General features: G+C 39.0%; 2 protein-coding genes across 8 annotated transcripts in view; one reads left to right on the top strand and one right to left on the bottom strand.

Annotated features, from left to right (window-relative positions):
* LOC128705781 (UDP-glycosyltransferase UGT5-like) overlaps window positions 1–11,617 on the bottom strand; it is a 73,271-nt gene extending 61,654 nt beyond the window's left edge. The window contains exon 1 of one of the 5 annotated variants that reach the window (XM_070103487.1): window positions 11,387–11,617. The gene's annotated coding sequence lies outside the window, so the exon portion shown is untranslated. The other 4 variants (XM_070103485.1, XM_070103488.1, XM_070103489.1 and 1 more) reach the window with 4 other exon arrangements.
* The window catches only part of LOC128703110 (UDP-glycosyltransferase UGT5), a 442,390-nt gene that overhangs the window by 202,693 nt on the left and 213,147 nt on the right, over window positions 1–26,550 (top strand). The window lies entirely within an intron of this gene.

Here is a 26,550-nt window from a genome sequence, read left to right on the forward strand (position 1 = left end):
GTGTTTTTAGATTCATTTGGGGAACAGGGAGCGAATGGTTAAGTAGAGCGGTTGTCACACTCCCGGTTGGCCGTGGAGGGCTGGGTCTTATAGAGGTCGAAAAAAGGATAATAAGTATGTATTTAAAACATAGTTATAAGCGAGAGGGGGGGGCGAAAGAAGACGGTCTTCATAGGATACATCAGGATATGCAACGGTGGTGGGGGGGTCGGGAGTTCATGATAGGTGAGGCAATGTTACGGGTCTTCATAAACGTGAGGGATCACTCACAAATTAAATTGAGAAATTTTTATAGGGTAGATGGTAAGGCTCTGGTAGCGGCGGTAGAAGGAGTTTATCCGATGTATGATTGGCATAATATTTGGGGGCGTTTAAACAAATTGCGTTTAAAACCTTAAGTCAGAGAAGTTATGTATAGATTTTTACATGGAATCTTGCCGTCAGGAATGGTTTTATACTATAAGAGAATACGAGAGGATGGGGAATGCAAAGATTGTGGAGGATTGGCGACTATTTATCATACGGTGTATTTTTGCGATTGTATTGAACTTATAAGGGTTTGGATGGGTAAGGTTTTAAGGTTAGTGGGGGGAGGGGGTTTGCAGGTCTTGAGGGTTTTAAGTTTAGATATAACTGGGGTGAATAAAAGGGTTGAGAATGCGATTGGGTATATGATTACGGATTATATATATGTATGATGTGGGCTATGAGGGAGGCGGACGTGCGTGCAAGAATTAATGCATTGGCAGCAACTTTTTATAGGACACAGTGTAGGAATAAAGGGGTGTATGGAGGGAGATGGGAGAGAGATTTTAGTGAGGGTTATAGAAATTTCACATTAAGGGATTTATGGGATTTGCAAAATGGGTAAGGGGATACGACGGGCTATTTTCCTAGACGTGGGTGTGAGCATGGAGAGCTGGTTATATGGATGTATAATTGAGTTTTGATATCTAGAGGCAATAGGGTTATTGCCCCGAGGGTTTCAGCAACTACACAGTTATCATTTAGAAAGGTGTAGCACTACGATTGCATATTTTTTATCATGTATAAATCATTTCAAGGACTTTATGACGAAAATTTTCAATGAGACTCAAATATGTTATAGGTGTCTTTACTGTTTTTGATTCAATTGTAAGTGGTAAAAAGTGTTTCCTAGCATATAGCAATTGGTTTTTATTTTATGTTATATTTTATGCTGTTACAGTGTGCTTGTCAGTAATATTATATTACATGTAACTACTTGCATCATTTTTCTTTGTTTTGCTGAGATGTAAAATATCACATCGTAGTTTTGTTTTGTTATATTGGATGTTTTTATAGTGACTTTTAGTATTATCCCGTTTCCTTCTTTGAATACTAAATACCTATGTATGTTAAGATCTCGTGATAATCGCCAATATTAATGTTTTGAGTATCGTGGTGCTCTGTTAAGCACCTGAGATCTTAGATTTAGTCTTGCATACGTGTGTTGACAGGCAGAAACCTCACCTAGTATGTGCCTGATGTAGTCTCATGTAGTGTAACGTGTGTGCTTGTGTATGTGTGTCATTGTGTGTGTGTGTTTTTTTTTTATCTCTGTTTTATTGTACAATCTTCATAATTTCCAGTGTTTGATGTTTGGTAATATGTAACCTTGTTAGAGATGTTCTTTAACAAATAAAGCAATATTACTGTAATATACAGTGTGTTGTGTGTGAGAGTGTATTACCACTGTAATATACGGTGTGTTGTGTGTGAGTGTATTACCACTGTAATATACGGTGTGTTGTGTGTGAGAGTGTATTACCACTGTAATATACGGTGTGTTGTGTGTGAGAGTGTATTACCACTGTAATATACGGTGTGTTGTGTGTGAGTGTATTACCACTGTAATATACGGTGTGTTGTGTGTGAGAGTGTATTATCACTGTAATATACGGTGTGTTGTGTGTGAGTGTATTACCACTGTAATATACGGTGTGTTGTGTGTGAGTGTATTACCACTGTAATATACGGTGTGTTGTGTGTGAGAGTGTATTACCACTGTAATATACAGTGTGTTGTGTGTGAGAGTGTATTACCACTGTAATATACGGAGTGTTGTGTGTGAGAGTGTATTACCGCTGTAATATACGGTGTGCTGTGTGTGAGAGTGTATTACCACTGTAATATACGGTGTGTTGTGTGTGAGAGTGTATTACCACTGTAATATACGGTGTGTTTTGTGTGAGTGCATTACCACTGTAATATACGGTGGGTTGTGAGAGTGTATTATCACTGTAATATACGGTGTGTTGTGTGTGAGTGTGTATTATCACTATAATATACGGTGTGTTGTGTGTGAGAGTGTATTACCACTGTAATATACAGTGTGTTGTGTGAGAGTGTATTACCACTGTAATATACGGTGTGTTGTGTGTGAGAGTGTATTACCACTGTAATATACGGTGTGTTGTGTGTGAGAGTGTATTACCACTGTAATATACGGTGTGTTGTGTGTGAGAGTGTATTACCACTGTAATATACAGTGTGTTGTGTGTGAGAGTGTATTACCACTGTAATATACGGTGTGTTGTGTGTGAGAGTGTATTACCACTGTAATATACGGTGTGTTGTGTGTGAGAGTGTATTACCACTGTAATATACGGTGTGTTGTGTGTGAGAGTGTATTACCACTGTAATATACGGTGTGTTGTGTGTGAGAGTGTATTACCACTGTAATATACGGTGTGTTGTGTGTGAGAGTGTATTACCACTGTAATATACGGTGTGTTGTGTGTGAGAGTGTATTACCACTGTAATATACAGTGTGTTGTGTGTGAGAGTGTATTACCACTGTAATATACGGTGTGTTGTGTGTGAGAGTGTATTACCACTGTAATATACGGTGTGTTGTGTGTGAGAGTGTATTACCACTGTAATATACGGTGTGTTGTGTGAGAGTGTATTACCACTGTAATATACGGTGTGTTGTGTGTGAGAGTGTATTACCACTGTAATATACGGAGTGTTGTGTGTGAGAGTGTATTACCACTGTAATATACGGTGTGTTGTGTGTGAGAGTGTATTACCACTGTAATATACGGTGTGTTGTGTGTGAGAGTGTATTACCACTGTAATATACGGTGTGTTTTGTGTGAGTGCATTACCACTGTAATATACGGTGGGTTGTGAGAGTGTATTATCACTGTAATATACGGTGTGTTGTGTGTGAGAGTGTATTATCACTGTAATATACGGTGTGTTGTGTGTGAGAGTGTATTACCACTGTAATATACGGTGTGTTGTGCGTGAGAGTGTATTACCACTGTAATATACGGTGTGTTGTGTGTGAGAGTGTATTACCACTGTAATATACAGTGTGTTCTGTGTGAGAGTGTATTACCACTGTAATATACAGTGTGTTGTGTGTGAGAGTGTATTACCACTGTAATATACAGTGTGTTGTGTGTGAGAGTGTATTACCACTGTAATATACAGTGTGTTGTGTGTGAGAGTGTATTACCACTGTAATATACGGTGTGTTGTGTGTGAGAGTGTATTACCACTGTAATATACGGTGTGTTGTGTGTGAGAGTGTATTACCACTGTAATATACGGTGTGTTGTGTGTGAGAGTGTATTACCACTGTAATATACGGTGTGTTGTGTGTGAGAGTGTATTACCACTGTAATATACGGTGTGTTGTGTGTGAGAGTGTATTACCACTGTAATATACAGTGTGTTGTGTGTGAGAGTGTATTACCACTGTAATATACGGTGTGTTGTGTGTGAGAGTGTATTACCACTGTAATATACGGTGTGTTGTCTGTGAGAGTGTATTACCACTGTAATATACGGTGTGTTGTGCGTGAGAGTGTATTACCACTGTAATATACGGTGTGTTGTGTGTGAGAGTGTATTACCACTGTAATATACGGTGTGTTGTGCGTGAGAGTGTATTACCACTGTAATATACGGTGTGTTGTGTGTGAGAGTGTATTACCACTGTAATATACAGTGTGTTCTGTGTGAGAGTGTATTACCACTGTAATATACGGTGTGTTGTGTGTGAGAGTGTATTATCAATGTAATATACAGTGTGTTGTGTGTGAGAGTGTATTACCACTGTAATATACGGTGTGTTGTGTGTGAGAGTGTATTACCACTGTAATATACGGTGTGTTGTGTGTGAGAGTGTATTACCACTGTAATATACGGTGTGTTGTGTGTGAGAGTGTATTACCACTGTAATATACGGTGTGTTGTGTGTGAGAGTGTATTACCACTGTAATATACGGTGTGTTGTGTGTGAGAGTGTATTACCACTGTAATATACAGTGTGTTGTGTGTGAGAGTGTATTACCACTGTAATATACGGTGTGTTGTGTGTGAGAGTGTATTACCACTGTAATATACGGTGTGTTGTCTGTGAGAGTGTATTACCACTGTAATATACGGTGTGTTGTGCGTGAGAGTGTATTACCACTGTAATATACGGTGTGTTGTGTGTGAGAGTGTATTACCACTGTAATATACGGTGTGTTGTGCGTGAGAGTGTATTACCACTGTAATATACGGTGTGTTGTGTGTGAGAGTGTATTACCACTGTAATATACAGTGTGTTCTGTGTGAGAGTGTATTACCACTGTAATATACAGTGTGTTGTGTGTGAGAGTGTATTACCACTGTAATATACGGTGTGTTGTGTGTGAGAGTGTATTACCACTGTAATATACGGTGTGTTGTGTGTGAGAGTGTATTACCACTGTAATATACAGTGTGTTGTGTGTGAGAGTGTATTACCACTGTAATATACAGTGTGTTGTGTGTGAGAGTGTATTACCACTGTAATATACGGTGTGTTGTGTGTGAGAGTGTATTACCACTGTAATATACAGTGTGTTGTGTGTGAGAGTGTATTATCACTGTAATATACGGTGTGTTGTGTGTGAGAGTGTATTATCACTGTAATATATGGTGTGTTGTGTGTGAGAGTGTATTACCACTGTAATATACGGTGTGTTGTGTGTGAGAGTGTATTACCACTGTAATATACGGTGTGTTGTGTGTGAGAGTGTATTACCACTGTAATATACAGTGTGTTGTGTGTGAGAGTGTATTACCACTGTAATATACAGTGTGTTGTGTGTGAGAGTGTATTACCACTGTAATATACGGTGTGTTGTGTGTGAGAGTGTATTACCACTGTAATATACTGTGTGTTGTGTGTGAGAGTGTATTACCACTGTAATATACGGTGTGTTGTGTGTGAGAGTGTATTACCACTGTAATATACGGTGTGTTGTGTGTGAGAGTGTATTATCACTGTAATATACGGTGTGTTGTGTGTGAGAGTGTATTACCACTGTAATATACGGTGTGTTGTGTGTGAGAGTGTATTACCACTGTAATATACGGTGTGTTGTGTGTGAGAGTGTATTACCACTGTAATATACAGTGTGTTGTGTGTGAGAGTGTATTACCACTGTAATATACGGTGTGTTGTGTGTGAGAGTGTATTACCACTGTAATATACGGTGTGTTGTGTGTGAGAGTGTATTACCACTGTAATATACGGTGTGTTGTGTGTGTGAGTGTATTACCACTGTAATATACGGTGTGGTGTGTGTGAGTGTGTATTACCACTGTACTGTATGGTGTCGTTATTAGGTCTCGGGTTAAGTGCGATTCTAGTGCAGTAATCTGTTGTCGTGTATCTTTTTAATATATTTATGTCATTTGTGTCGCACTGTTTTAAATAAAATATTAAAAAAAAACTTCCCAGAAGTTACCAGGAATTTTGGAAGCAATTTGCAAGTGTATATTTCGGTTGGAGAAAGCGGTTGAGAAACTCTTGTGGAAAATAAGAATAAGTGAACGATTCTAAGTGTTTACAGACTCTGATCTGGAAAAGGTAATATTGTAGAATGGTTCCCGAGGAAGAGCTCTATTGTTGGTATCAGTTTGGCGTTTAGGCTTTTAAAAACGCCTGTGTATGAAACCATACCACGGGCGGGATTTGAACCCGCAGTCAGGGAGCCTCAAAACTCCAGGCCGTCGCGTTAGCCGCTTGGCCAGCTAGCTTCAATAAGACTCGTCCAACTTGGTGTATTTCTACACCATAGGAAGGTTAGCAAAGGCACCACTGTGCCCACAAATGCAAGTTTTAAACAGACGAATCTCCAGCTAGCGTGGCCGTGACGAACTCTAGCTCAAGTCCCCTCAAAGCCGTCAACATGATTCACGAAATCGTAATGACTGCGGGTTTAAATTCCGCCCGTGGTATGGTTTGCTTGCAATCGTAACATTACGATTTAGTGAGCCTGTGTATGTATGTACGTCTATATCTTTTGGTTCATTGAGAATGAGTCCAGAAACTGTCTAGAGCCATTTGTAAATATTTAAGTTATTACAGTGATGTGGTAATAAGGCTCGTGAAACATGTTATGCTCATAGTGTTAGAAGTAAAGATCGAATGATTTAATGCATAATGGATTATTATTAATGTTGTTAATAAAACAAACAGAAACTAAAAAGAGTCCTTTTCCTCCATGAGTGAGCCCAGTGTATGATGACCCCTAGACATCATAATCCTTTTTTTTCTTCTTTTTTTTACGAATTTGTTACGAGAAGCACCATAACAAAGTGATCTATAGTCTATGTTCGTAATAACCATCAATAAAGTAATATAATAATATATTTATTTCTACAAGTACAAATACAAGGTATACAGGCCTACATGACATTAATGACATACTACTATATAGAAAATCGCTTGTTATGCAAAGTATTTCGGGCAAATTATGTCAGTTTTATTCAAGTGTGCGACCCACACGAATCAACTAACACATAATTACTCATTTTACTGATTAGGAACATACACAATAGGTGTAAAGAAACTCGCCTAATGTTTCTACCCTCATTGGGAATCGAACCCATGTTGGGAGGGTTACTTGGAGACATGATGGATGGAGATAAACACAATTGTTGGGTTGTATACGTTTATATTAGCAGAGTGTGAGAGTGAAGCCCAGCTCACCCTATCGCCTGTAGGTCTATCCGAGAACTGAGAGAGAGACAGCGCTTCTGACCCTCACATGTGGCATCTCCTGATGTCACACATGCTAGCCACTGGGCCTAGCTGAGCAGGGAGCATAAATGTATATACATGGATGATACGATCTACAATATACTACACAAGTATAAGAATAGGAAATTCAATAGCTATACTGACAGCTCGTCATGTTACGTATGTCGTCTCGACATACAATACTGTACAGGCTGACAGGCAGGTGGCTCTGGGCTGATTCTATACAATAGCAAAGACATATATAACTTAAAACTAATCACAGAAATGGTTATATGATATACTCAGTTGAATGGGTAATATTGGAATGGATGTTATATTAATGGATGGTGAGTTACGTAATGGATGTTATCGTAATGCATTACGAATTATGTTAACAAATCACAGAATAATAAAAGATAGAATTGATTGATCGATCTGTATTCATGCACTCTACAGATTCTGAGGAAGAATATATATTTACAAATGAGAAAATAAATAACAGCAAAGGCAAACCTGGCATGCACAGATCATTACTGCTAAATCTCAGAATTTAGAGGGAACGTGAACACTAAAAAAAAATTGAAAACTGATCACCTAGTAACAAAACACACAACTGACAACTTCATTCAACTTGATCATCTAATTATATAGGCTATGTACATTTAAATCCAACTCTGCAAGAGTAAGATTTACATATGCAGAATGGTTATTCTTTTGCTATGGCTAACACTTGCCTTGAATGAGGAAGATCTGAATGAGTATCTACAAAATATACTTGGAGGTTTCTCATTACTTGTCATGTATGCAAAGAATAACGACATTCAGGTTGATCATCTGACTGAGTGTTAGAGGTAGAGGGTAAAGAGTCAGGAGGATTGCCAGCGTCTGTCACATAGTCTGGGTAGAAATATCCTCGGCATCACATACTAACTTCATATGATCTAAATGCGATTCTTTATACCGACCCGTACTAATTTCTCTGACTTTATACTTACCGCCATTGATATGTTCAACTACTCGATACGGACCAACAGTCTTTTGATCGAGCTTAGGCATTGCAGATGTTTTGTTGAAGTTAGTCAGCATTACTCTAGAACCCACTTTAACCTTGGTCGGCTAAGCACGGCTATTAGTTACTCTTGTAAATTCTGCTGTTGACTTACGAAGCATTTCTCGGACTCTTTTGAAAACAGCTTGAGCTAGACTGGTATGAGTTGCTATGAAATCATCAGGCTTTTAATTGCGTTTCGGTGCAGAATATAACAACTCATGAGATAAACGCTTGTCTACACCATGCAATGCATAATGTGGAGTGTCACCTATCGAAGCATTGTAGGAAGAATTTATAGTGCACTGCACATCATGTATGATTTCGTCCCAAGTTTCACTATTGGGGTTGATAGTGGCTCTCAGGGCATCAAGAACTTTCTTATTTGTTCGTTCCACCAAACCATTACTCGCAGGATGATGGGGAACTTTGGTTGACTTAGAGATCTTGTACAAGGTACACAAATTTTCAAGAAACTCATTACAGAATTCACCTCCATTATTGATTACTAGGGACTTAGGGGTGGTATGTTTACAGATTATACGCTCTTTGAAAGCTATAGCTACAGTCTCGGCAGTCTACCATAACACACAGATGCTTGTAACCTTCGAGGGAACACTGGAAATTGGTTAACAGATCTATGGTAGCTCTTTCCCATGTTTCACTCGTGGTGGATAGGATTTGGACCGTTGACATTTCCTTTAAGATGCATACAGACACTACATTTCTTAACATACTCGGAAATATCAGTTGCCATACGTGGCCAAAAGTATTTCATTCTGGCTTGTTTCACAAAACGATTCATACCAGGGTGTACAACACCTGGTGCATCATGAACTAGCTGTAGAACTACATTCACTAGTGACTGTGGAACTACTAACTGGTATACTCTTCTGCTTAGAGTACCCAACTCGGCTGTGCGATACAGTAATTCTTAACTCATGACAAAGCCACTAATGGGTGCTGGTGGCTTCACAGACAGAATAAGACCTTCCTGGAGCAGGAATCGAATCGCACCAGACCACAAGGCATCTGTTCTTTCTTACTGGAGGAATGAAGAAACTCGGTGGAGTGAATGACTCTCCCCAGTTGAAAAAAGTAACATCATAACACGCAATATGAGCAAGTGAGACCGGATTTACTATCTCTCACTGCAAGCACAGGGGAAAAGAAATGAACACGGTCGACAATACTGTTATTCGTTCTGAATTGAACACTTTGACAGGAGGTATCAACTATAAACGTTAACAACATGTGAAAGTTACTCGAGAAACAGCTTTTTACATTGCAAGGATTACCGTCAATGAAGATGGCATCACCATCTGGAACACAAGGAACAACAACAACGCTCAAGTGAGTACACTAGCTACAGAAACGTCTTTCTGCAACGGCTTGTGACATCAGCAAGAGATAGCATAACTCGTTGCAAGTAAAGTTCGTCTCGAAGCGTCCCCTGGGAGGAACGACTACTTGAGCAAGTCGTCATCGCAGGGATAGAGGTCTCAGCACCCAGGGTTGTCTGAGGTTCCTCTGAAACCCAAGGTAACTGTACACTATCCTGTGTGCACGATATTGTGGCTGGATTCCAGACAGGAGTGACAGTATTACTAGTGTATGACCGCTCGGCTACATTAACCTATTAGTCTAAGGAAAGTTCTATTAATGGCTGAATAAAACAGAATATTACAATAATGATCATGTGTCATTTCAATTATTTTATAACTCACCTATGTTAATACTTTCACCAACTTCATGAGGTATTCCCAAGAGTTCTCCCTTAAATTCCTTTTTTCTAAGTGATATATTTTAACAATTTTGACAAACTAGCTTTTACACTGCTCGAAAACAATACAAATTCAAGGTAGGCTTCACCAACACTTAGGATCTGGTGCTGATCGGAAGAGGTATTCCCCAGGTAATGCAAGGAAACATTTTGTTTAATAAAACTGAAAAATTAAAAATTTCACAAACCGAAATCAGTGTGATGTTTTCACTGATAAACAAAAACATTAAAAGTTTGAAGTCCACCAGAGGAATCATTCTGGACTTAACACACGGAATGAAGCAATTCGAAGTTTATTAACTATGCTAGCAAAATGTTTATGAAATTTCATGTACATTCTGTGATGATATTGTTCCTTCATTATCCTTTGTTAATATTGATCTGTTATCATCCTAATACAATCTTTTCTTAAATAATGAAAAATCAGAGTGATGCTGCTCTGGTTGTTTGATGAAGTGAGAGTTTAACAACTCACCTTCCCTCACTATAAAGTTCAACAATTCACCTTCCCTCACTATCAAGTTCAACAACTCACCTTCCCTCACTATCAAGTTCAACAACTCACCTTCCCTCACTATCAAGTTCAACAACTCACCTTCCCTCACTATCAAGTTCAACAACTCACCTTCCCTCACTATCAAGTTCAACTCACCTTCCCTCACTATCAAGTTCAATAACTCACCTTTCCTCACTGTCAAGTTCAATAACTCACCTTCCCTCACTATCAAGTTCAACAAGTCACTTTCCCTCGCCATAAAGTTCAACAACTCACCTTCCCTCCCTATAAAGTTCAACAATTCACCTTCCCTCACTATCAAGTTCAACAACTCAACTTCCCTCACTATGAAGTTCAACAAATCACCTTCCCTCACTGTGAAGTTCAACAAATCACCTTCCCTCACTATCAAGTTCAATAACTCACCTTCCCTCCCTATAAAGTTCAACAATTCACGTTCCCTCACTATCAAGTTCAACAACTCACCTTCCCTCACTGTGAAGTTCAACAAATCACCTTCCCTCACTGTCAAGTTCAACAAACCACCTTCCCTCACTATCAAGTTCAACAACTCATCTTCCCTCACTTTAAAGTTCAACAACTCATCTTCCCTCACTATGAAGTTCAACAAATCACCTTCCCTCACTGTCAAGTTCAACAACTCACCTTCCCTCACTTTCAAGTTCAACAAGTCACCTTCCCTCATTATCAAGTTCAACAACACACCTTCCCTCACTGTCAAGTTCAACAGCTCACCTTCCCTCACTATCAAGTTCAATAACTCACCTTCCCTCCCTATAAAGTTCAACAATTCACGTTCCCTCACTATCAAGTTCAACAACACACCTTCCCTTACTATCAAGTTCAACAACTCACCTTCCCTCGCTATAAAGTTCAACAACTCACCTTCCTTCACTATCAAGTTGATCAACTCACCTTTCCTCAATATCAAGTTGATCAACTCACCTTCCCTCACTGTAAAGTTCAACAAGTCACCTTCCCTCACTATAAAGTTCAATAACTCACCTTCCCTCCCTATCAAGTTCAACAATTCACCTTCCCTCACTGTCACCGTCAAGTTCAACAATTCACCTTCCCTCACTGTCAAGTTCAACAAGTCACCTTCCCTCACTATAAAGTTCAACAAGTTACTGTGCCACACTGTGAAGGAAGACACTCAGGTGTAGTTAAGTTCAACACTTTACTGTTTCACACTGTGAGTGAAAGTATATCATTGTGGTAGACTCTGAGAGGAACAACACAGCAGCGCTCCCTGGCAACCATCGTAATCTTCAACACAGATGCCAACCATCACAGTTTTATTATAATTTACATTACTTGCTCTTCACATGTATTATTCTCAAACTTTGCTTACTATAACACTAAGCTTAAAAATCTTTTCGTTTCATTATATTATATATATACATATATATATATATATATATATATATATATATATATATATATATATATATATATATATATATATATATATATATATATATATATATATATATATATAACTGCACATTACTAGGTTTAAGATTATAGAAGGAAAATAAACGATGAGAACCATGGACTTACCTTCGGTATGAAAGATAGTTGGCACCTTATTGTCTTGCTATTTGCAATAAAAAAAATTAAAATATCACGCTAAGGGACAGAACAAAAACATAAAAGAACAACTCGAAGGTTCACCTGAAGACTAACCACCACAACTCTCCAAAGAAAATAATTAAATGCCGTTTTTATTGCAGTTTTAAGTAAAACGTTATTTTCCTTAGCGAGGACAGGACAGGCAAATAAATATTCTTGTATTAAAAAATAAATGTTCTATAATTTTGTCCCATCATAATGAATTAATTAATTGCAACCATTTCTTAACTAATTTAAAAAAAATTTGAACGTGGATGGCATTAAGAGTGTACTCACAGTCAGTGTGCCTCGGGGAAAATTTCGAAGCTTTTATTGATAGCTGCTGGGATAAATCACCTGACGGGAGGGGCTGAAACTCTTGTCAAGTAAGTTCTAAAATTCAGAGGCCAGTGTGTTAACCACTCTTCCAACTGACTCTAATAGGATTATTCCAACTAGTTATATTTTTGTACATCATAGGTTAGTTAGCTTTGGTCTCATTATTATTAAAATGCAGGTTTTCCCAGACAAATCCCACACAAGCGTGGCTGTGGGGATTTGTCTGTGCTCAACTCCCTTCAAAGCGACCATTCATGGCAGCTTTAAAACTAACAAGTGGAATTTTTAACCAGAAAAGTTAACTGGTACATGATGTTGACAATTAACCCAGATGAGAGTTATTCAATAACCTAACACCACTTACACCACACACACATCAACACAGGGATGGAATAGGTAGCTTAATAGTTGATTTGTATCGGAATCTAGAATGTAAATGTTTTTTTAACTAGCATTGGCTCAGTCGAAGCTAAAAGAAAAAGACGATAAAAATGGAGGAATACTAGAGCAGGCCTACAGGCCTATACTAGCCAGGTCATTCTCAAGCCCAAACATTTTCGTAATTGTTTACTTTTATTTTTAAAAGAAGTTTAAAATGTAGTTGTGGTAGCTTATTGACTAGTATCCTACCTCAGCTACATCACAGACCAAACAGCTAACAAACTGGTTATCTCAACTACTCTTGTACATGTCAGGTTCTTCTCCGGCCTACGATGATTCCCTGCTGCCATGTAACACAGCAATTAGGTGACCTAACACCATCACCTGATATTCGCCAGTGACATAATTAAGAATTGTGTATGCTGTTGTTTCTCTGTCTCTTGTATTACTTAAAGTGACCAACGTCCTAAAACCGAAACAAATCCAATAAAGATATGCAAAGTAAAAAGCACTAATGTTTTATGAGCAACATTCTCAGAACTTACAAACAGAAACTTGACTCAGGTGTAAGCTCATGAATTTGTTTGTGGATGCACAATAAATATCTATATACTCAACACTTCTAAAGGTACTTGTACTCTTTTTATTTTTAATGTAATTAAGATATTAACAGTAACTTGAAAGGCTAACTGGACCTGGTGCTGATCAACTACGATTATCTCAAGTGTGTGATAACAGCAGCTCTCAAGTGCAGTTGACGCACCATTATCTAAACTTCTATTTGAAGTAAGTAATGTTCTGAGTGAACATCGCATACGATATTTTCAGAATATTTACTTAAGAGGACTGATGTTGTCAGCTGTTCATTTCTGACCGACTTCACATCATGACAAAGAGTGTCACGTAATCAAGAAAATCTCTTACTAGCCGGGCAAACAACCTGTATCAGAGACCAGTACTTGAGACAACACCACGCCTTCTCATCATGACTAAGATAAATCATGTTACCATATATCATTATTATGGCCTTATTACATTTATTTTGTGACAAATTATATTTATTTTCTGTAAGGAAATTACATTTTTCTCTTTCAATATACAAGATACATTACCAGATACAAAAAAGCTTTGAAAAAATATTTATTTACCCCAGTATTTACCTATAACCAGAGGCAGGTACAAACACGGAACAATAACAAGATATACTCTATGTAATAAAATGTATTTTGGGAGTCGCACATAATTTAGAAACCTCACTTTACCTAATTTTAAAAACTGCAATTTTTTTTTTTGCCAAATTCTGTTATGAATAGCATAAGCCAAATTAATTTTATTGAATGTTGCTTCAAATCAATGATATACTATTATATTGTTTTGGTTATGTTCAGAATGATTAAATTTGATTTACACTGTGGTATGTAGGTTGTGACGAATTGATAAAATTTGTCAATTTATTATGGGTTAATTGGTGGTTCTTGGTAGCGGGGAGTAATGATAAGGCTTCGGAGGCTTCTTACTTTATTTGCGATGTCGTGGGGTACACAGCCAGTGTGTTAAGTGCCCATTGCCTGGGAGGGCCATGCTCACGAGGGAGAGAGCAGCACACCTGTTGACTCAATGAAGCTGCCAGAGTGAGAGAGAGGCAGGTCTGGGCATACTGAAATGGCATAGGCCTATAGGTGGCAGCACCAGCATGGCGAGAAACATGAACTCAGCTGGCAGACAGCATAAGCTGTCTATTTAGACAGTACAGGCTGTCTACAAATTAGCAAGAACTCATTTAAAATTTATTCCTTTCTAAAATTTTATCGAGTACGTTTAAAGTTATATTTTATCATTTATGTTAATGTAAAAAATATTAATTTTGTACCAAAATAACCTTAGAAAATTTACCTAACCTTATTATAACAAGTGCAATTTAATTTAATTTAAACTAATCCAACTAAATATATTTTACATAAGATTACAATAATTTAACAATAAACTAAGATAATGAAATATATTTTTTCCTCTAAGTTCATAAAGATTTTCGCTTGCCTTAGTCGGTAAGAAGAGCATTGCTATTTAATCCAAAATCACAAGTTTCCAGGTAACCAATCACCTAAGCAGCACGATATATATATATATATATATATATATATATATATATATATATATACATATATATATATATATATGGTACAGAAGATTTAAGAGATACATTGTTGATATAAAGGTGGCATATACGGTACATGTTGTTACGTGTGTATCACCGATTATAAGGCGAAAATCTCATCCAGCTCCTCAGAGCTGGGGCGTGTGCCCAAAATGCAGCATGCATTACCCCTTTGAACAGCCGCACTGAGCCGCTGGAACAGAAAACTAGCTGCCCTGGGATCCCTAGTTACCCTGATGAGTCTTTTTCCCAGCTCCTTAAGGAAATTAGATGCACTCTTTCCCCATGAGCCAAGGGTCTCTGAGCCTATGGGAACAAACATATAATGATGGGCAAGTTCTCCATATTTTCTAGACTTTTGGGACTCCCTAAAGCTGGCAGCTGCCCCTCCTTCCTCCCTGGTGTATTGGAGATAGGTATCAGCCAAGGTAGATGCACATGTATAGTCCCAAACCACCTGCTTCCCATCTGTCCAGGCTTGAAGGGTGATACCATCTGGACGCTTCTGGCTGCCGTCAGATCTGCATAGTTGCGGTGGCTCCCTTACTGCTGGGCATCCAGCTGTTGTGAGGCTCCTCTTGATAATGTTATTAACCTCCTCATGTCTTGCAATCTTTCCCTCGGATTTACGGCACACAAGACCATGGTACCCGAATCGGTCTGCTGCTTCACTGCCACAAATACACCTGTGTTCGGCGAGAATAGGGGCGGCAAGTCGAAGGGCAACACCGATGCGGATGGTCTGTGGGTCGAGGCGTGTGCCAAGGCTGGAGTTGGGAACAGCCAACAGAAAGTCCCCAGCATGAGGGGCTCTCACTGCCAGCAGGCGGGCTCTATCCCTCCTTGACACACTCTGAAGCATCGTTGAGGCTATATTTTCCACTATTGGACCATCCCAGTGCGATTGTTTGTAGTTGTTGGGGGGAGCAGGTCTGGTTTCTGAGCCCGTTAGATTATCCCAGATCATTGCTCCGTCAATGAATTTTTGGTCCTGGACTCCAATCTTGTCCCTAAGATGTTCAGGGAGAATCGCTGCTACAAGCTCTCTGGATGCAATACACGAGGACAGAAAAGCAGGTAACGCAATCTGTGATGACTTGCGGACACCAATGCCTCCCAGTCTGACTGGAAGTGTAGCTTGGTTCCACTGCCCGTCTTCTAGATTAAGGTTAAGTACTTTCGTAAAAATCTGCCTCAGAATACTGTCATATTCGTGCAGTATAGGGTTATCATATGAAGGTGCACATCTTAGGAAATATGTCAACCTGGGCAGACTCAAGCACTTTGTGAGAAGGTACAAGGCATCGTGGGTGTCCAGATTGCCAATTCGTTGTTCCATTCTCCTTAACTCTTCCAATTTCTTCCTGAGAATTGTGTCAATGGCATTGCTTCCCAGAGGTGCTCCTAGCAAGACACTATTTGTGGGGGCAATGACTGCTGCTCCTGGTAGTTTTGATCTCACTGCATTTATCACTTGTTGACTGACTGAGATGATTTCACATTTGGATGGATTCAGGATGAGACCCATTTCCTGTCCCCGTGTCATTACCTGTGTAAGGTCATGTAGGAGGGACTCTTTTGTACCTGCTAGTGTGCCATCATCTAGGAACCAGATGTTTAGCTCGCTGGTCAGTCTGACTGTGATTTCCCTAACTGCAATACAGAAGAGAAATGGTGCAAGAGGATCTCCTTGTTGGACACCCTCCGATGATGTGATTTCATGCTCTCCAAAGAGAAGCATTGATTCCTTGCTATACCCAGCTGAAACAAAAGGGAAGAGACCAGGGAAATGTTCTTGTACTGCTGCTAATACCACGTCTCTTTTCAGGAGATTGAACGCATTCTTGAAATCTAATTTTACCACTGCATTGTCCTCAGGCAGGTTGTTGATATATGCCCTTGTTGCATGAACCGCTGCTTCACTTCCTTGAGAGACCCCAAAGCCAAGCTGGTTTGGTTGAAGCATCATGGCTGCCTGTGCACGAATACTTCGGACAGCAGCTTTGGATACGAGGCGGCGTAAGGTGTTGCCTACTGCAATTGGCCGAATTCCTCCATCCTTCTTTTTAAGTGCACAAAGTGTTGCACCAAAAAAGAAAGGTCTAATTTCATCAGGAATCAGACCAGCCAAGGAATTGTTGACGAACCTTGTGATCTCTGAAAGCAGTGTCTCTGCAATTTCCCCAATAACTGGATTAACCATTTCCTTTAAATGCTGTGGCCTTATTCCAGTGTAACCCCCAGCAGAGCCAGATGGGAACGACATTATTGCTTTGTAAATGTCTGAGTCTTCCACAATCAATGGTTCCATAGTGGGGACAGAGGTGTTGGAACTGTTGGTGCCACTGGTTTCCCTGGCAGGGTGCTTTCCTCTACATCGGACCATTGCTTCTGTATCAGTGAAAGTGCAGTGTGCATGTTGGGATTTGGAAGTAGCCGTTGTGAGGGGATCCTGGCAGTGGAGGTGTGGAGGAGGTTTTGTTTACATCTGTGATCAGCCGGGGTCGTGGGTTGGGGAAGGAAGTGACCGCCCACGACACGGTCATTGGATGGTGAACAGAAGAACACCTCGGTTAATAGTGTGAGCATGGTGATTAGTGTGCCAAATGGCGAGGGGTTTTTTCTAAATGGAACAATAAGTGTATAACAATTAGCAAAAGTTAGTCAGTGATGTGCGTCTTGAGCGAACACACAGGGCCACTCCCTCCCCCCTCCCCCATCCCAGATCCCCTCCCCTCATCCCAGCCAAGGCCCACTGACTTCCTGACCAAGGGTGTTGCCGTTTAGTGCCCCACCAATTACAAGTTCCGCCGCTCGCTACTCCCCCACCCTCATCCCCCATGCATCCATGCTGCCCTTCACCCGTCACCCCACAGCTGGCGCCCTCCCACCCCCACGATATCAGCAATGTCACAAGTAGTCGCGGGTTCCCAGGAATCTTCACGACAGAGCCAAAGCTGTCGTTCACGAGGCATCTGCCGGGTGTGCCACAGGGAATGTGCACTCAATCCCACATCTGGCAACATCCGTGCACACAATAGATGTCTAGGCTCCAGGAGAGCTCCAAATGAGAACAACCAACAGCCTCCCCCAGCAGACAGGGCTGACAGCTACCGTGACTTCACCTCTACAGAGGACCTCAAATCTGCAATCAAATTAACATCCACCAGGACTCTGACACACATCCCCAAAGCAGCTCGCCCTCAAGCTGCTAGCAAATTCACTGACCTTCTGAAGAAAGTCAACGATGCTCCTTCAAACAACAGATCCTGGCACAACTTGCTGCTTTTTGGCAATGCCTGTTTGGCTGTCCCACCAAGGAGGGACAAGTCACTAGCAACACATGTCATTAGGGCAATAAATGCATTCCCAAGGGATGACAACCTCGTCCGTCTCCCCCCTAGGGCGACAAACACCCGCAGGGCAAATGCCAACAACAGGACACCCGACACCTCAAAAATCAGAGCCCAAATTAGCAAAAAAATAGAAGAGGGTAATACTATTGGAGCTTTGAGACTTATAACCAGTGAGGATGATAAATTAGACACATGTGCAATTAGACACATGTGTCTAATTTATCAACATGTCGGTTCTCTGAACCATTCATCTACAAACCAGTGAGGATACCATCGCTCCCAAGGACGTCAGCACGGCGCAAGCTCTGAAGGACAAACATCCACCCAGGGCTCCCAGTACCAACATTGACCTCCCTGACATTGCAGCAGGCGAAGAACATCTAACCTTACAGGATGCTGATGTGTATAAAGCTGCTATGTCATTTCCACAGGGTTCAGCAGGAGGTTTCACCGGTTTAAGGCCTCAACACTTAAAACAAATACTCAATCCAGCACTTGGTGAGGTTTCAGAGAGGCTGCTGTCTGAACTCACCAAATTTTCCAACCTGTGCCTGGCTGGTGGTGTCCCAGAGGCCATCAGACCCTTTTTCTTTGGTGCCTCATTGTGTGCCCTCCGGAAAAAGGATGGCAGAATCAGGCCCATTGCAGTGGGTAACACCCTTCGGCGCCTAGTCGCCAAGGCTGCAGTAAGAAGGGTGAGTCAAGAGGCTGCTGCAATGCTGAAACCAACTCAGCTCGGTTTCGGTGTTCAACAGGGCTGTGAAGCAGCTGCCCACGCAGCACGAGTATATATCAAAAACATGTCCTATGAAAAAGCCTTGGTCAAATTGGACTTTGCCAATGCTTTCTACTCAGTCAGAAGGGATGCTGCTCTCCAAGCAGTTTATAGAAACTTCCCTTCCCTTTATCCCTTCATAGAATCGTGTTATAGTGTGACTTCCAAACTATTGTTTGGGGACCATGCAATTGACTCATGTGAGGGCGTGCAACAGGGGGACCCTCTCGCCCCCTTTCTATTTTGTTTGGTCATCAAGGAAGTCACGGAGGCACTCTCCAGCGAGCTCAATATCTGGTTCCTGGACGACGGTACCCTAGCTGGCACAACAGAATCTCTCCTGGAGGACATCAGTAAAATTAAAGACATGGGAGAAAGCCTGGGCCTTTCTTTAAACCCCACCAAATGTGAAATAGTTTCTACCAATCAACAGATGATACAGAATATTAGTACCGTTTTACCAGGAGCACGAGCCATTGATCCAGCCAATAGCACTCTCCTCGGTGCTCCTCTTGGGTCCAATGCCATCGATCTGATCCTAGGAAAAAAAGTCTCAGACCTCCGGACGATGGAAAGCAGGATGAAAGACATTGACACACACGATGCCTTCTACCTACTCACCAGGTGCCTGTCAACCCCAAAACTTACCTATTTTCTGAGATGCTCCCCAGCCTTCAGCAGTCCAAAACTCAAGGAATATGACTCTCTCCTGAAGGCCATGCTAGAGAGTGTATTGAATCTTTCCCTTGACGATGGACAGTGGTTGCAAGCCTCACTTCCGGTCAGGCTTGGAGGGCTAGGAGTACGCAGATCCTCCCAGATTGCTCTACCAGCTTTCCTATCCTCTTCCATTGCATCAAACGAGTTGATAAGACAAATTCTTCCTGACACCCTCAGTGACTCAGCAGGAATAGAATACCCTAGCTATGTCAGTGCCATCACCGAATGGGAGACTCTTGCTGCTCCAGCACCAAACCCTAGTGCAGCACTGGCTCACAAACAGTCAAGCTGGGATAGCCCAATTGCTGAAAAGGTGCTTGCCAACATGCTCAGGGCTGCAACATCAGATAGGGAGATTGCCCGTCTCCAGGCTGTGAGTGCACCTCACTCCGGGGACTTCCTCCAAACAGTTCCCATATCGGCAATGGGAACGCGACTCGACCCTAAGACCCTCCGTATTGCAGTGGCTCTGCGCCTTGCTGCCCCAGTTCACACAGAATATATGTGTATTTGCGGCGAAGTGCAAGCAGACCAATACGGTCTACATGGTCTTAACTGTTCCAAAACCAAGGGCTGGCATGCAAGACACAATGAGGTCAACGACATCATTAAGAGAACCCTTGCTACAGCTGGATGCCCTGCCGAGAGGGAGCCACGATCACTTGCAGCAAACAATACCCACAACCCAGCAAACCGCCCCGACGGGATCACCATCTATCCTTGGAAGAATGGCAAGCTCTTAGCATGGGACTATACCTGTGTGTCCACACTGGCTGACACCTATATCCATCACAGTGTGGGGCGACAGGGAGGAGCTGCTGACCACAGGGAGGAGTACAAGATCAGCAAGTACAGGGACATTAGCCAACAGTATCAATTTGTCCCAGTGGGATCAGAGACCTTGGGATCATGGGGAAAAAATGCCACACGTTTCCTTAAAGAATTGGGTTCCAGACTCATCGACACCACCAGGGACCCAAGGGCAGCCACTTTCATGTTCCAGCGCCTCAGCGTCGCCATCCAGAGGGGAAATGCTTGCTGCATACTTGGCTCACGTCCAGCCTCGGAGGAGCTGGAGGAAATTCATCATCTTTGATACATTGTGCCATTGTATTCATGTTTATGTTTTTTCCTGTAAATGTATTTTGTTTATTAATAAATGTTCACATAGAATAAAAAATATATAGGGGGTGGTAGGAGAAGAAAATATTCAAACAGCTCTGGGGAGAACCTTGAGTTTTCTCTGAGGTACGTTTATTGTCTTCTCTGAGGATGAGGGTCCCCATTCCAGCTATAGAGGTGGTACTTCTCTATATATTAATTTTATGAAATATATATATATATATATATATATATATATATATATATATATATATATATATATATATATATATATATATATATATATATATATATATATATATATATATATATATATATATGCAATAAGATCACAGTAAACAGGTGATTTCAAAATATGCAAAACAACCACTCTGAAAGAATAGAGAAATTCCAAGCGCTTTCGTGACTACTCACATTATCAAGGAACTATGAAAGTGAAGCATCCAAGGAAGCTATATAAGGGGTCCGGCCAGCACCTCACTATCAGATCCCACAACGGTTAAACACGTGACGCGCGGCGAGCCAACTTGGATAGGTCCTTTGCAAAACTCACCCCCAAACTATTCTACCCAACAAAATTTAAAAATTATTTGTCCAGTGTATTATTAAATTCTTCCCAAATTCTATTAATTATAAATGGATCTAATTTACATAAACCAAAGGAAATATTCATATTATTGTCAAAACTGCTTTTTATGAAACAAGATTCAATTATATTCCTGTCGACCATGGACTTGCTAGATACTACTTTCTCAACTTTTTGAAAATCAATTGGATGGTTAAAATCTCTTACATGAATAAATAGAGCATTGGAATCTTGTCCAGTTCTAATGCTATATTTATGTTGTTTTAATCTTAGTTCGAGATTTTTACCAGTATGACCGTAATAAACTTTATCGCAAATTTTACAAGGAATCTTATAGACATATTCATCAGCATTTTGGGGGGAATTCTTTATCAAAAGTTTTTTTTACTGTATCAAGATTTTTGAATACAACTTTAATATTAAAAGTCTTAAGAAGAGAAGGCATATCAACCAAGTTTTCATGGTAAGGGAGAACCAACATATTTTTAGTTGAATAAGGCTGGTTGCCCCTTTTTGGATTATAAAAAGTGTTTCTAGCAACTTTAAAAGATTTATCAATTACATTTCTTGGGTATTTTAACTCATTACCTATTTCATAAATTTTGGATATTTCCTCATCTATGAACTCAGGACTACAAATTCGTAAAGCTCTCAAAAACATTGATGAGAAAACAGACAGTTTGACTCTATCTTGATGCGAGGAATAATAGTGGACATAGGAACAGTTATTTGTAGGTTTTCTGTAAATTTTAAATTTGAATTCATTATTACCCTTAATAATTAAAACATCTAGAAAAGGCAATGAGTTATTTTCTTCAAACTCAACAGTAAAGTTTATAGAGTGGGCTAAGGTATTTAATTTTCCAAGAAAATGGTGTATATCTACATTTTTGGGCATAAGACACAAAATATCATCAACATATCTGAACCATTTAGCTCTATTAGGGAGGATTGTGTTAAGCAACCTTGTTTCAAAAAATTCCATGTATAGGTTACTAAGAACAGGTGAAAGAGGATTTCCCATTGCCATACCAAACTTCTGAGTGTAAAACTTATCATTAAATACAAATTTTGCATCAACAATGCAAAGTTTAATAAGTTTAATGATAGTAGGAACTGGCAATGGTAAATCATAGTTAACGAGTTCTTCAGATAAGAAACTTAATAAATCATCAACAGGAACTTTCGTAAACAAGGAAGTAACATCAAAACTAACCATGTTAAAATCATTTAAGTCAGTCAAGGAGCTTAATTTATCAACCAAGTCTATGTTGTTTTTAACATTAAAGTTAGAAATTTTGCCAACAATAGGGCTCAAAATATCAACAAGCCATTTGGATAATTTATATGAAACTGACCCTATGGAGCTAATAATTGGTCTGACTGGATTCTCTGGTTTGTGTGTTTTTATTAGTCCATACATGTAAGGTGAAGATGGATTAGTGGAAGTAAATTGTTTGACTAATTCATCTTTGCCTTTCAGTAGAAGTTTTATTGTTTTATTGAAATTGCTGTTAACGGTTTCTAGGGGATTTTTCCTAAGTTTAGAATAGGTTTCAGTATCATCTAAGAGATTATTCATTTTTTCTTGGTAATCATTTTCTTTCATAATTACTATTGCATTTATTTTGTCTGCTTTAGTAAGGCGCAAATTTTTATTGTTATTAAGTGTATCATAAGACTTAAAGAATCTTTGAGGGCAATTGGGAATGTTTGGTTTTAACATAGAGCTATATACCATTCCTTTACTAATATTAATTTCATCAGAGGATAAATCAGAAAATTTTTCAAAGTTACAAAAGGCTTTTGCAATTTCAACATTATTAAGTTTTTTTGAAGTTGCAAAACTTAGGCCAAAACCTAGAGCAGCAGTTGTATGTTTGTCTAAAATTTCATCTGATAAGTTAATTACAAAATTGTTATTAGCATGCTTTGTCCAATCACTATTTTCAACTAAAATGTCTAATTTTCTTTGTAGTTTGCTCTTGAGTTCATTACAAATTCTTCTGAGTTTATTATAGCAATGATCCAACATACTGTGTTTCCATTCTGATGGAATGGCCTGATTAAAAGAGTATTTTTTGTTTCTCAATATTTTGAATGCTTCCTTCTCCTGTATTTTAGTTATTTCAATATGTTTCTGAAGAATAATTCTCATAAAATCATCAAAAGGACGATCTCTCATGTCAAGGAGTCTATTGGGTAAAAGAGACTTGGGCAGAACTTGTTCATTTAAATTTTTTTTTAAAAATTAAGTCGAATTTTTAACTTGTGGGACTTGATCAGTGCAGAAGAAAACTGTGAAACAAAAGATATATGATTAGGAAAGCTTATCGAGAACATTCTGAAGAGTCGTGTGGTATCCATTAATGCAATAAGATCACAGTAAACAGGTGATTTCAAAATATGCAAAGCAACCACTCTGAAAGAATAGAGAAATTCCAAGCGCTTTCGTGACTACTCACATTATCAAGGAACTATGAAAGTGAAGCATCCAAGGAAGCTATATAAGGGGTCCGGCCAGCACCTCACTATCAGATCCCACAACGGTTAAACACGTGACGCGCGGCGAGCCAACTTGGATAGGTCCTTTGCAAAACTCACCCCCAAACTATTCTACCCAAGAAAATTTAAAAATTATTTGTCCAGTGTATTATTAAATTCTTCCCAAATTCTATTAATTATAAATGGATCTAATTTATATAAACCATGGAAATATTCATATTATTGTCAAAACTGCTTTTTATGAAACAAGATTCAATTATATTCCTGTCGACCATGGACTTGCTAGATACTACTTTCTCAACTTTTTGAAAATCAATTGGATGGTTAAAATCTCTTACATGAATAAATAGAGCAATGGAATCTTGTCCAGTTCTAATGCTATATTTGTGTTGTTTTAATCTTAGTTCCAGATTTTTACCAGTTTGACCGTAATAAACTTTATCGCAAATTTTACAAGGAATCTTATAGACATATCCATCAGCATTTTGGGGGGAATTCTTTATCAAAAGTTTTTTTACTGTATCAAGATTTTTGAATACAACTTTAATATTAAAAGTCTTAAGAAGAGAAGGCATATCAACCAAGTTTTCATGGTAAGGGAGAACCAACATATTTTTAGTTGAATAAGGCTGGTTGCCCCTTTTTGGATTATAAAAAGTGTTTCTAGCAACTTTAAAAGATTTATCAATTACATTTCTTGGGTATTTTAACTCATTACCTATTTCATAAATTTTGGATATTTCCTCATCTATGAACTCAGGACTACAAATTCGTAACTATGATTTACCATTGCCAGTTCCTACTATCATTAAACTTATTAAACTTTGCATTGTTGATGCAAAATTTGTATTTAATGATAAGTTTTACACTCAGAAGTTTGGTATGGCAATGGGAAATCCTCTTTCACCTGTTCTTAGTAACCTATACATGGAATTTTTTGAAACAAGGTTGCTTAACACAATCCTCCCTAATAGAGCTAAATGGTTCAGATATGTTGATGATATTTTGTGTCTTATGCCCAAAAATGTAGATATACACCATTTTCTTGGAAAATTAAATAGCTTAGCCCATTCTATAAACTTTACTGTTGAGTTTGAAGAAAATAACTCATTGCCTTTTCTAGATGTTTTAATTATTAAGGGTAATAATGAATTCAAATTTAAAATTTACAGAAAACCTACAAATAACTGTTCCTATGTCCACTATTATTCCTCGCATCAAGATAGAGTCAAACTGTCTGTTTTCTCATCAATGTTTTTGAGAACTTTACGAATTTGTAGTCCTGAGTTCATAGATGAGGAAATATCCAAAATTTATGAAATAGGTTATGAGTTAAAATACCCAAGAAATGTAATTGATAAATCTTTTAAAGTTGCTAGAAACACTTTTTATAATCCAAAAAGGGGCAACGAGCCTTATTCAAGCCTTATCAAGTTTTAAGTAATAAGGAACATGGAAGGAAACCAGAAGGAGGCTAGAAGACTGCGACGACTAGGTTCTAAATGTAAGATAATGCACTTGAAGAGGCGAACACAGTAGTAAGGTTTAACTTATTGTGTCTAAGTCTTATTGTGTCTTACTCTTAAGCTCTAGCTCTGGGTCACCAAAAAGAGATTTTTCCTACGTAACCCAAACTTATATGTGCGACTTTCGTAAAGTGGAATACGATTTAGATCGTATTATATTTCGTCGATTGAAAACATGGTTGTAGTATCTTTAAATTTTGTATCCCGTGGTACACACAGAAATTTATTTACATTCATATTGTGATTTCAGGAGTGAAACAATGTAAAGATTGATGAATGTGAAACAATGTATTGTATATTTTCATTGTAAGGAAATGAGTGTTTATGATTTAATTTTTGCTGATCAAGTAGTATTTGTTTTTTATTCAAAGTGTTTAATATAGGTTGGCCATTGTGAATCATTGGATTAAGTTAGAGACGTAAACATGGAGGTGATAATGAGTAAACTGAGTGGATACTTTACTGTAGGAGAATAGAGACTTAATCTGGTTGTTAGGTGTCACTGAGAGAGTGGCCGGAGTCAAAGGGAGATTTGATAGAGTAATATAAAAGATTCTATGAAAATTCTTTGAAGATTTTAATGAAAATATAGGATTGCGTAGTGAAAATATAGAATTTATTAGCATTTTTATGTGGGGTGAATTCAGAAAGTGATGGGATATTTTGCATAGATGGTACAACAAGCAGCAATGGAAATTAGTTTAGAGTACACTTTTCACAGATGTTACTCAGTTCAGTAAAAATATTTTGAACCTGATATATAATTAAGTAATTTAGTGTTTTTCAGTGTTTTACCTTGTAATGTTAGTTTTACCATGTATAAATGTTTGAGGTAACTCAGAGAGCGTTGTGAATTGATTTTAATGATTTGACATTAAATTATTTTTTCTTTGTAAGAATAAAAGTCAGGTAGCTACCAGGTTGTTGGAACATAAAGAATATGAATCCTGAGAGACACTAGTTCTTCCTCGTATTTCCAGATGACTCACTGTGGCAGCCTGCGGAAAGCCTGGATGAAGAGGTCGTGATACTGGACTGGCATTGTGGTACTGCGAGCAACAGATCCCAACTGAAGTATATTACGCCAGAT

This window comes from Cherax quadricarinatus, chromosome 85, assembly GCF_038502225.1.
Source record: "Cherax quadricarinatus isolate ZL_2023a chromosome 85, ASM3850222v1, whole genome shotgun sequence".
NCBI classification, from domain to species: Eukaryota; Metazoa; Arthropoda; class Malacostraca; order Decapoda; family Parastacidae; genus Cherax; species Cherax quadricarinatus.